Raw genomic sequence first — 11,699 nt, 5'->3', positions numbered from 1 at the left:
GTGTTTCCGTCATTGCGAATATGTGGTAACGGGTTTGTGGTAACGGAAGAATGGGAATATCGTGAGGGGAAAAGACCCCAGAGGGAACCCATTTATGGGAAAAGGCCCCCGAGGGAACCTCGACGATCGTATTTCTATTCAATCATGATAGGCCAGGGCCCAGTTGACCGGTGAGAGTGTTGCTGGTGTCCCCCGCCGCCCAGTACTACGGTTTCACGTAGATGGATCCATCGATTTTCATGTCATGTCAGGAAAGTCACAATTAACGATCTGAATTCAACAAATGGAAAAGAAAATGTTCATGATCATGTTTAAGGTTTTATGCCATGTCATGTTGAGGAAAAAGGGAATTCGTGTTTGCATGTCATGAAAAGTTATTTTTACTTACAAGTATTTTCACTGTTGCATGTGGTTTTATATATATTATTTGATGTAAAGATGATGGTGTGTTGAGTCTTTAGACTCACTAGGTGTGATGGATGCAGGTGGTATTGAGGGAGGACTTGATGAATGATTTGACTGGACTGAAGGCGCACACAACCCGAGGACCAGCGCTACTATTTTCCGCATTATGTTTTATGATTACTGATTTAAGTTAAAGATTTTTAAGATTATTTATTTATGCATTTGAGAGATTTCTTGAGAGGTTTAGTATGTGCTATTCTTTTCAAATTTTTGATTTTTAGGTTTGGTAAACAGTAGACGACTTCAGTTTTATGACTATTTCACTTGTTTTTTTAAATATTAGTTGGGTGATGTTTTATTTTAAAAAGGGAAAAATATTTTATAAAAATATTTTCATGAGTTATATGTCATGGTCGAAAATCGAGTGTTTATATAAAAAAAAAAAGGTCAGGACGTTTCAGTTGGTATCAGAGCAAAGGTCCTGTAAAGGGTTGTGCAACCAACAGCGCCGGGAAGATCAGTCGTCAAGCCTCAATTTGTAAGTTTACATGCTTTATACGATTTAGTATGATGTTACCTGCATGATGATATGAATATTATGTTTATGATGCATGTTTATTAGCTTTTTGAGTATTTATGCTTTGCATGCTTAAATTGATAAAATGAATTAGGACATGTCACATGATTAGAAAACTTAGATTTAATTGCATGTTAGTTACGTTAGAATTTGGAAAACATTCAGATAAAATGCCTCCTAGACGTGTACCTGTTATCGAGAATCAGGAAGAGAACAGTGTTAATCGCCGAGGGAATAGTCAAAGAAATGCACCACCACCACCTCCTCCTCCAGGGGATCCTGCTACTCGTGCATTAGAGGGTATGGCTCGTCTCTTCGAGCAACAATTACAGCAGCAGCAGTTACAATAGCAGCAGTTACAGCTGCAGTTACAGCAGATGCAGCAGCAGCAGCTACAGCAGCCACCTAGGCTGCAGGAGGATATCTATGAGCTGTTCCGGAGGCTAGGGCGAAGGAATTTTCTGGCACCACCGATCCATTTGCTGCTGAGAGTTGGATCCGTTCACTTGAGGTACATTTTCGCTATCTAGACATGGGAGATGCCGACCGTGTGATGTGCACCACTTATCTGCTTAGGGACGACGCTTCTTTATGGTGGGAAGGAGTCGAGCATGGTGTTGACCTTGCTACACTCACTTGGGCACAGTTCAAGACGAAATTCTATGAGAAATACTTTACTGCTGACGTCAGAAGCTGGATAAAGAGGGAATTTATGACTCTCCGTCAGGTAGACATATCTGTTGCTGATTTTGTGAAGAAGTTTGATAGGGGTTGCCACTTTGTACCCCTTATTGCTGGAGATGCGGAAGAAAAGCTTAGGCATTTCATGGATGGCCTACGACCTACCATTCGGGATAAAGTTATGATGATGCGTCCTGAGAACTATGCTATGGCAGTTACTTATGCGTATCAGGCTGAGCAGTCCTTGAAGGACATTGAGTTTGAGATTCAGCGCAAGAGACAGAACTATCAGAATAACAATCAGCCGAATAAGAAGCCAAATACGGGTCCTCCTAGACCTCAAGGGCCTCAAAAGCCCCAAGGTCAAGTCAAGAAGTCAGCGCCACCAAAGCCACAAAATCCTGGAGCACCAAAGCCTGCTGAGAGACAACCATGCAAACAGTGCAACCGTACACATCTTGGCAAATGTGAATGGGGATCATTTAAATGTTTTTACTGCAAGGAGGATGGACACAAAGCTATCGAGTGTCCAAAGAAGAAAGCAGCTACCACGGCCCGAGCTTATGTTATGAATGCCGAGGAAGCTGAGGAAGAGGCAGACACTACACTCATCACGGGTAACCTAGTCATTTAACATTTTTATATTGCTTATTAATGCATGAAGTGTTAAATTGGTTATTAGAATTGATTTGGGATCAAGTTTCAACCTAGAATAAATTAGATTGCATGTTCTACCTAGTTGGATTTAAGTGATGGTTTTAGAAACCATAGAAAATGATTTGAATTTTGTGCCTTGTTTTATGTGAAGGATGGAATGATTCCAAATAAAAAGTTTTAGGGCCAAAATTAAAGAAAATCATAATTTAGGGAGATTTATTTTGGGGGTTATTGTGCAATTTTCGAAACTTTGAGGTCTATTGTGCAATTTCGAAAAAATTAAAGGGACTATAATGCAATAATTCAAAAATAAGGGACCTAAGTGAAATTTCTGAAATCTTAAGGATCAAAAATGCAATTTTCGAAACATGAAGGGCTAAATCAGAATTCCGAATAATATAAGGACTTAATTGCAATAATTCGAAAATTTTGGGGTCAATTTTACAAATTTCAAGAATTGAGGGACTAAGGTGCAATTTTTTTCAAAGAAATGTTTAAGTTCAACGCAGCAATCTTCTTATAACTTTGGGAATTAACGATAGTAAATCCTTAAGATTCAACGCGAAAAGATATATAAGACAATTTTCATCGCAGGGAGGATCATCATTCTAGGTGTAGCTACCTATGCTTTGCTAGATTCAGGAGCTACACATTCTTTCATATCAGAAACCTTCATCAAAAGACTGAATATTACTCCTCAAGACATGGGTTTGGGTTTCAAAGTTTCTATTCCATCTGGTGATCAGATGCTTACGTCTAAGATAGTCAAGAATCTGGAGCTTCGGTTATTCAAAGATGTTGTTCGGGCAGATCTTATTGTGCTTCCTATGCCTGAATTCGATATTATACTTGGGATGGATTGGTTATCAGCGAATGGAGCATCGATTGATTTTCGTCAGCGATCAGTATCTATTAGGCCACCTAGTGGTAAATATTTTGTCTTTGAGGCGGCAAGAAACAAGCAAATGCCGCACATTATCTCTTGTCTATGTGCGAGGAAGCTTATTGAGCGTGGATGTCAAGCTTATCTAGCATGTGTCACTACTACACATGAATCCATCAGTCAGAAGTTAGAAGATGTTGATATTGTGAGAGATTTTCCTAGCGTTTTTCCTGACGACGTTTCTGGCATTCCACCCGATCGTGAAGTGGAGTTCTCTATTGATCTTATGCCGGGCACTGTTCCTATATCAAAAGCACCATATCGTCTAGCACCTGCAGAAATGAAAGAATTGAAGGATCAAATTCAAGAATTGCTAGACAAGGGTTTCATTCGCCCTAGTTACTCTCCATGGGGCGCTCCGGTATTATTTGTGAAATAGAAAGATGGTAGTATGCGTCTTTGCATCGATTATCGTGAGCTTAATCGGGTTACTATCAAAAATAAGTATCCACTGCCAAGAATTGAAGATTTGTTTGATCAGTTGCAAGGAGCATCGATATTTTCTAAGATCGATCTGCGATCTGGATACCATCAGTTGAAAGTTAAGGAGTCTGATGTGCATAAGACGGCATTTCGCACGAGATATGGGCACTATGAATTCATGGTCATGCCATTTGGGTTGACCAATGCACCAGCGATCTTCATGGATCTCATGAATCGCGTATTTCAGCCGTATCTGGATCAGTTTATTATTGTCTTCATTGATGACATTTTGATCTATTCCAAGAGAAGAGAGGAGCATAGCCGTCATTTGAGGACCGCACTGCAAGTACTGCAAGACAAAAAACTTTATGCAAAATTCAGTAAGTGCGAGTTTTGGCTTGATAGAGTGGCATTTTTAGGCTACATCATTTCAGTAGTGGAGTGGAAGTTGATCCAAGTAAAGTGGAAGCAGTGAAAGAGTGGCCAATACCGAAAAGCGTCACCGAGATTCGTAGTTTCTTGGGACTAGCTGGCTATTATCGCAAATTCATCAAGGGGTTCTCATCTATTGCAGTGCCTTTGACATCTTTGACGAAGAAAAATGCTAAGTTTATTTGGGGATCCGAGTGTCAAGACAGTTTTGACAAGTTGAAGCAAGCCTTGATATCAGCACCAGTGTTATCTATGCCATCAGGGCAAGGGGAGTATGTTCTTTATACCGACGCTTCTAAACTTGATTTGGGCGCAGTTCTGATGCAAAACGACCGAGTTATCGCCTATGCGTCAAGACAGTTGAAAATTCATGAAAAGAACTACCCTACTCATGATCTTGAGCTTGCAGCAGTAGTCTTTGCACTAAAAATTTGGAGACACTACATTTATGGGGAGAACTGCAAAATATTCACTGATCATAAAAGCTTGAAATACTTCTTCACCCAAAAAGAGTTGAATATGAGACAGCGCAGATGGCTTGAATTGGTAAAGGACTATGATTGTGACATTAACTACCATCCAGGGAAAGCTAATGTAGTGGCAGACGCATTGAGTAGAAAAGCGGCAGTTATCACGCATTTATCATTCCAAAGACCGTTGCAGTCCGAGATACAGCGATTTGAGCTTACAGTGTATGTTAGGGGCGAGGCCCCTAATCTTGCCACATTATCAGTGCAGTCGACTTTGAGAGACAGAATTCGGGATGGGCAGTCTACTGATGAGCAGTTGCAAAAGTGGAGAGCAAGAGATGAAGCCAAGGGCCGGAATTTATATTCAGTGGTGGATGGTTTTGTCGTTATCGAGACCGTCTATGGGTTCCTAGTGACGATTCTTTGAGAGATCTTATTATGAAGGAAGCCCACGACACACCATATTCCATTCATCCAGGCAGTACAAAGATGTATAGAGATTTGCAGTTGTTATATTGGTGGCCAGGCATGAAGAGGGACATTCTGAGATATGTATCTGAGTGTTTGACTTGTCAGCAAGTCAAAGCAGAGCATCAAAGACCAGCGAGAAAATTGAAGCCACTCCCTATTCCCGAGTGGAAATGGGACGAGGTTGGGGAAAGAAGAGATATTGATCCAGATGTGATTGAAGAGACAGCTGAGCTTGTAGTCAAGATTCGTGATAGAATGAAGACTGCACAAAGCCGACAAAAGAGTTATGCGGACAAAAGGCGTAGGGACTTAGAGTTTGCAGTGGGCGACCATGTATTCGTAAAGATAGCACCCATGAAGGGTGTTATACGCTTTGGCAAGAAGGGCAAGCTAAGTCCAAGATTTATTGGTCCATTCGAGATTTTGGAGAGAATTGGGACACTAGCCTATAGAGTAGCGTTGCCACCAGCGCTTTCAGGAGTTCACAATGTGTTCCATATTTCAATGCTGCGGAAATACATGTCGTATCCGTCGCATGTGCTTAATTATGAACCACTCCAACTAAATCCAAACATGACCTATGAGGAAAGACCTGTCCAGATTTTGGCAAGACAAGAAAGACGATTGCGTAACAAAGTCATTCCAATGGTCAAGGTCAAGTGGCTGAATCACTCGGAAGAGGAAGCTACTTGGGAAACCGAGAGAGACTTGAAGAGTCGCTATCCAGATTTATTCGGTAAGTTCTATTCTAATTTCGAGGGCGAAATTTTATTTAAGGGGGGGAGGAATTGTAAGGTCCAAAATTAAGACGACGTAATCCAACGGCATGCGAATCTAAGAATTTATGAAAAATAAACAATAGTTGATTTTTATTTGCTAATTAATTATGTGACATACTTGTTTATATGCTAAATGAGATTTTATTGTCATAATGCATAAAATTATATTTTTAGGAATATTCAAGTGACGACCGAGGAACGGGGACCAAGGGCTGAAAATGTAAAATATTTTTATTAAATAATTAATTTCAATTATTCGAAATATGGTCGATGCTTTTTAGTATTTTTGAAAATAAAGGGTTTTGAGGTGAATTTATACGCCGGGACGTAAATTTTATCGGTGTTGGTTTTTCAACTGAAATACGAGCTTTTGGCAACCCGGCTAATAAATTCACATATTTATTAAAAGAAAAACTTTGTTAAGATTTTAATTATGTCTTAATTAGACTATTGGGCCTAATTAGATGGCTTAATAGGCCTGATTAGCCTTGTAGGTGATTAACTAATATTTAAAGTGTTAAATAAATCACAAACCCTATTCTAGTAAGAAAACCATCGGCTACCCTAGAGTTATTTTCTGAAAAATACTCTCCCCTCTCTCATACACTCACGGCAGCACACACATCACTTGGAAGGTGGATTTTCGAAGGTATTAGCAGAAGAAGCCATAGTCGTCCCTCCGTTCTTCGTCGTCAACGGTTACTCGAGCGTATAATACGCAAAGGAACACCTTAATCTCCCTTTTCTCATCCATCATGTCATATTTATATTTTTAAAGATGGTTTGTATGAAGCATGAAGCACCGAAACCTTGCTGCTCTCGTTTTGTTCATATGCTTGATTTTCATGCTACCCGTTGATGTTGAAACATGTTTTTACGATAATAAGGGGCTGCCATGATGTCTAGGTATGGTTAGGTAAGGTTTATACTTGTTTTAGAATCACACCAACTCACCTTAATCACCACCAAAAGTTACGGCAGAAACAAAAACACCAAGCAGCGTGAGTTGCTTTCTTAGTTTGAGGGTTCGGGTTTTCTTTGCAGGGGGTTGGGGTTGGGTTGGCTGGTTCCAGGGGCTAGCCAAGGTCACGAGGGAGTCAAGGAGGGAGTCCTAGCCAAGCTAGGACTCACGGTCAGGGCTGGGGAAGAGTCCTAGCTATGCTAGGACTCCACCCGAGAACCATGCACAAGTTGGTGCAGGGTTTACGCACAGGTCCAGGGGATGAGGGGCTCAACTCAGGGTCACAGGCTGGGCTAGGGTGGCTCACTAGGGTCCTAGCGTGGTGCACAATAAGTTGGTTCAGGGGCTGGGGCGTCGGCTTAGGGTCTAGACACCAAAATCGTAGAGTCCATGAAAGCTGAAAGTCTCGGCCAGCATGGGGTTACTTAGGAAGCTGTCGTTTTTGTGGTTTGGGCTAGTTTCTTGGTGAGGTTAGAGTCCAGTAGGGTACTCCAACATGTTGGGCAGGTTCTGGTTTGTTATGGTCCGAGGGTAACTCGATAAAATTAAGAGATGGCTCGGAGTCGAAGTTTAGGTGTCGAATAGGGTGTTTTAAATAATGAAAAATTGGAAAACGGCTCACGGGGGTCTAGTCACTGGTCCATAAGGGCTAAAATAATACAAAAAATCTAAATTTAGAATTTAGGAATTTTATATTGAAGTTTGGGATTTTTCGGGATTAAAACACCGTTAAAATAATTATTTAACGATAAATGAAAAAGTCTAAGTTTTAAGACAAATAAAATTATGGGAAAATTAAATTAGGCTTAAATAATTATTTGGGACATGTTAGAGTCATGAAATCAAGAAAATAGTCGAAATCGGAAAATGTCGAGTCTAGGGGTAAAACGGTCTTTTTACACCTAGAAATTAGTAAAGGTCATGGCAGTGCCCTAAATGCTATTTTTATGATATTATGATTATTTTTAAATGTTTATGAAATGTTCATGATTAAATTATGATTTTTAAATGTTTAAGAGATTTTATGATTTAAGGAAGACATTTAAAAGACATGTTGCATGCTTGGTTTCAAAAACAAAATGTAATGTTATTCATGATTTTTATAAAGTGATGAGAATGTAAATGTTGAAGGAAGTGAAGTGATTGTGACTAATTCGTTAATGTTGGCGACATCGTGAGGGTTATGGTCCCAGTGAGAGCCCGACGATCGTGTTTCCGTCATTGCGAATATGTGGTAACGGTTTTGTGGTAACGGAAGAATGGGAATATCGTGAGGGGAAAAGACCCCAGAGGGAACCCATTTATGGGAAAAGGCCCCCGAGGAACCTCGACGATCGTATTTCTATTCAATCATGATAGGTCAGGCCCAGTTGACCGGTGAGAGTGTTGCTGGTGTCCCCCGCCGCCCAGTACTCCGGTTTCACGTAGATGGATCCATCGATTTTCATGTCATGTCAGGAAAGTCACAATTAACGATCTGAATTCAACAAAGGGAAAAGAAAATGTTCATGATCATGTTTAAGGTTTTACTGCCATGTCATGTTGAGGAAAAAGGGAATTCGTGTTTGCATGTCATGAAAAGTTATTTTAACTTACAAGTATTTTCACTGTTTCATGCGGTTTATATATATTATTTGATATAAAGATGATGGTGTGTTGAGTCTTTAGACTCACTAGGTGTGATGGATGCAGGTGGTATTGAGGGAGGACTTGATGAATGATTTGACTGGACTGAAGGCGCACACAACCCGAGGACCAGCGCTACTATTTTCCGCATTATGTTTTATGATTACTGATTTAAGTTAAAGATTTTTAAGATTATTTATTTATGCATTTGAGAGATTTTTTGAGAGGTTTAGTATGGGCTATTCTTTTCAAATTATTGCTTTTTAGGTTTGGTAAACAGTAGACGATTTCAGTTTTATGACTATTTCACTTGTTTTTTTAAATACTAGTTGGGTGATGTTTTATTTTAAAAAGGGAAAAATATTTTATAAAAATATTTTCATGAGTTATATGTCATGGTCGAAAATCGAGTGTTTATAAAAAAAAAAGGTCAGGACGTTTCAGGGTTGGCTAGGGTGCATGGTCACTTGGGGCTCGGTCAGGGCTGGTGGGATTTGGCTAGGATCTGTTTCAGGGCTAGGAAGAGTCCTAGCATGGCTAGGACTCGAGTTTAGTAGCCAAGGAAGAGTCCTCTTGATTAAGGACCCTTCCCCACGCACGCTCAAGGGAAATCAAGGGCTAGGGGCTTGTGGCTGGCCTGGGTGCGAGCCAGGCTGGTCCATCAGGGTCCAAGGGTGATGGGCATGGGTCGAGCCATGGGTTGGTGTGGCTGGGTTCACTCCTGGCTCGACTGGAAGTGGAAAAACATGAGAGGCTCCTTGGTGCACGCTGCTGCCTCCTGATTCAGAGGGGTCGCTATGTGGGTTTAAGGGTCTGGGCTGGGCTTGGTTGGGGGGCAGAAGGGTTTTGAGTGAGCTAGGGTCTAGTTCTTTGTATTGGGCTTGGTCAGGAGGGTGCCTAGGTGGGTTGGCTCGGGTTTGGCTCGAGGTGGCTTGACAATGGCTCGAGTAATTTGGGAGATGGCTCGGTATGTTCCATTAGGGGTCAAAAACGAAAATATCAGAACAAAAATTGGAACCATGAGTCCACGAGTGTCTTTCATGACTCACAAGGGTAGTTTAGGTAATAAAAAGGTTATGTTTAAAATTTGGATCAAAATATTAAGTTTTGAGTTTATCTAGGATTTAATCGTCTCTCGAATAGTTAATTATAGAATTAATTAAAAAGCCTCGAATTAAGCCAAATAAAATTATTAAAATTTATATTTAAACTTAAATAAATATTTGGGATAAGCCCATATCATTAAAAGTAAGAAAAAGATAAAATCGAAAATTTTTACGTCTAAGTGTAAAACGGTAATTTTACACTTGGAAAATACGAAAAAGTTTGACAGCGTCCCGAAAGATCATAATGCATGTTAAATGATATTTTATGATTTAAAATGATGATTTTGATGAAAATATGATATTTTATTATTTATGGATATTTTATGATTTATGGTAAAAGTTGTGCAATTTTCATTATCTAAAATGCTATTTTTGGAAAGTTATGATATTGTATGCTTTTAAAAGGAAATTAAAAATATTTTGAGGGATGTGAATTGACTGTGACAAATGATATATGATTTTGTGGGGATGTCATGAGGGAAAAAGGCCCCAAAAGAAGCCCATTTACGGTAGAAAGCCCAGAGGGAGCCTATTTATGGGAAAAGGCCCCAGAAGGAGCCTGTCTATGGGAGAAGGCCCCCGAGGGAGCCCCAACGATCATATTTTCATGGTGGAGGATAGTGCCCACTCCCATGGATCATGTGGAGCTGAAGATTAATCAGTCGAGCGAAGGATAAATGCTAGTCACTTTCAAGGATCAAACTTCACCCAAAATGATATATGATTGAAAGCTTATGATTAAAATTATTTTATGATATATGATTTATGCTTAAAGCTTTTTAAATGATTTAATTATGCTTAAATGATTTTAAATGGTTTATTTATGTTCAAAAATTATTTTAAGTAAAAGTATGATTTTTAAATGCATTTCATTGTATATGTATTATTTGCTACTCATGTTTAGAACGTGTTGAGTTATTAGACTCACTAGGTTTGTATGATGCAGGATTTGATGATTTTATGGGAGGCGCTGATGATTGAGTGGATCGAGTGCAACAGTACACACCTGATGGCCTTTATGTTTCCGCACTAGCTAGATAGATAAAAGATTTAAAGATTTTGTTAATGATTTTATTAGAGATATTTTTATGCTTTATTTTTATTGTTAGTTGATCTTTTTAAAGGTCGATTTAGAAAGTTTTGGTTAGTTGATGATTTATGATTTAATTTATGCACTCGAGATTTTAGTTATTAATTTATAAGGATTGTTAGAAATGTTAAGTTATTTTATTTAGTATTTTAAAATTTATGAATTATTTTTAAAAAGACTCAAGGTCGTTTCGTAAATGTCAAATTTTTTATTTCAAATGTAATTTATGATGAATTGTTGAGTGCAATAATTGTCCCTGCGTTTAGGGGTGAGTATTCGGTCAATTCGGTTACCGACCGAACCGAATTAACCATAACCGAACCGAAATATTTAGCCATAACCGAACCGACCGAATTAATTTTCATAACCGATGAAAACCGAACCGAATTAAAATCGATTAATTCAGTCGGTGACCGAATAAACCGATTAGTTTTAAAAAAAATTGTGATTTAACTTTAATTATATTTGTAATTTTTCTTAAACACTACAATCTATACAAATGCATAAAACATAAAATCACACACATCACAAATGTATAAGTTTTGTTTGAACAAAATTAATACATATTATATCGATTTTAAAATTAAAATTAAAAACTATATAAAAATTGATAAATAATAAAAATTTATTAAATAATAATATTTATTATATCGGTTAATTCGGTTAACCGATTTCAAAATTTTTAAAACCGTAACCGAACCGAATTAACCGAATTTTTTTAATTTGAAAATCGAATTTCCGAAATAACCGAACCGAATTTCCGAATTGGCTCGGTTCGATCAGTTAATTCAGTTTAACCGAAATCTTGCTCACCCCTACCTGCGTTGTAGAGCGATCGAACTGTGATGCTTGAGCTGCTATGCGGTTTAAAATATTTGACTTGCACAATTGCCACCAACTATAGCTTTTGGTAAAGCGCCAAGCGCTCGGTCCTACAATTTATATCAAAGCCAAGATCACGGGTCGATTCCCATTGATTGCAAGGAGTGCAATTATTGGGAGGGAAATTGTTGGATGCAATAATTGTCCCTGCTTGGTAGAGTGATCAAACCGTGGTGCTTGAGCTGCTATGCGGTTT

This window comes from Primulina tabacum, chromosome 2 (assembly GCF_025594145.1).
Source record: "Primulina tabacum isolate GXHZ01 chromosome 2, ASM2559414v2, whole genome shotgun sequence".
NCBI lineage: Eukaryota > Viridiplantae > Streptophyta > Magnoliopsida > Lamiales > Gesneriaceae > Primulina > Primulina tabacum.
This window is presented reverse-complemented; position numbering follows the sequence as displayed.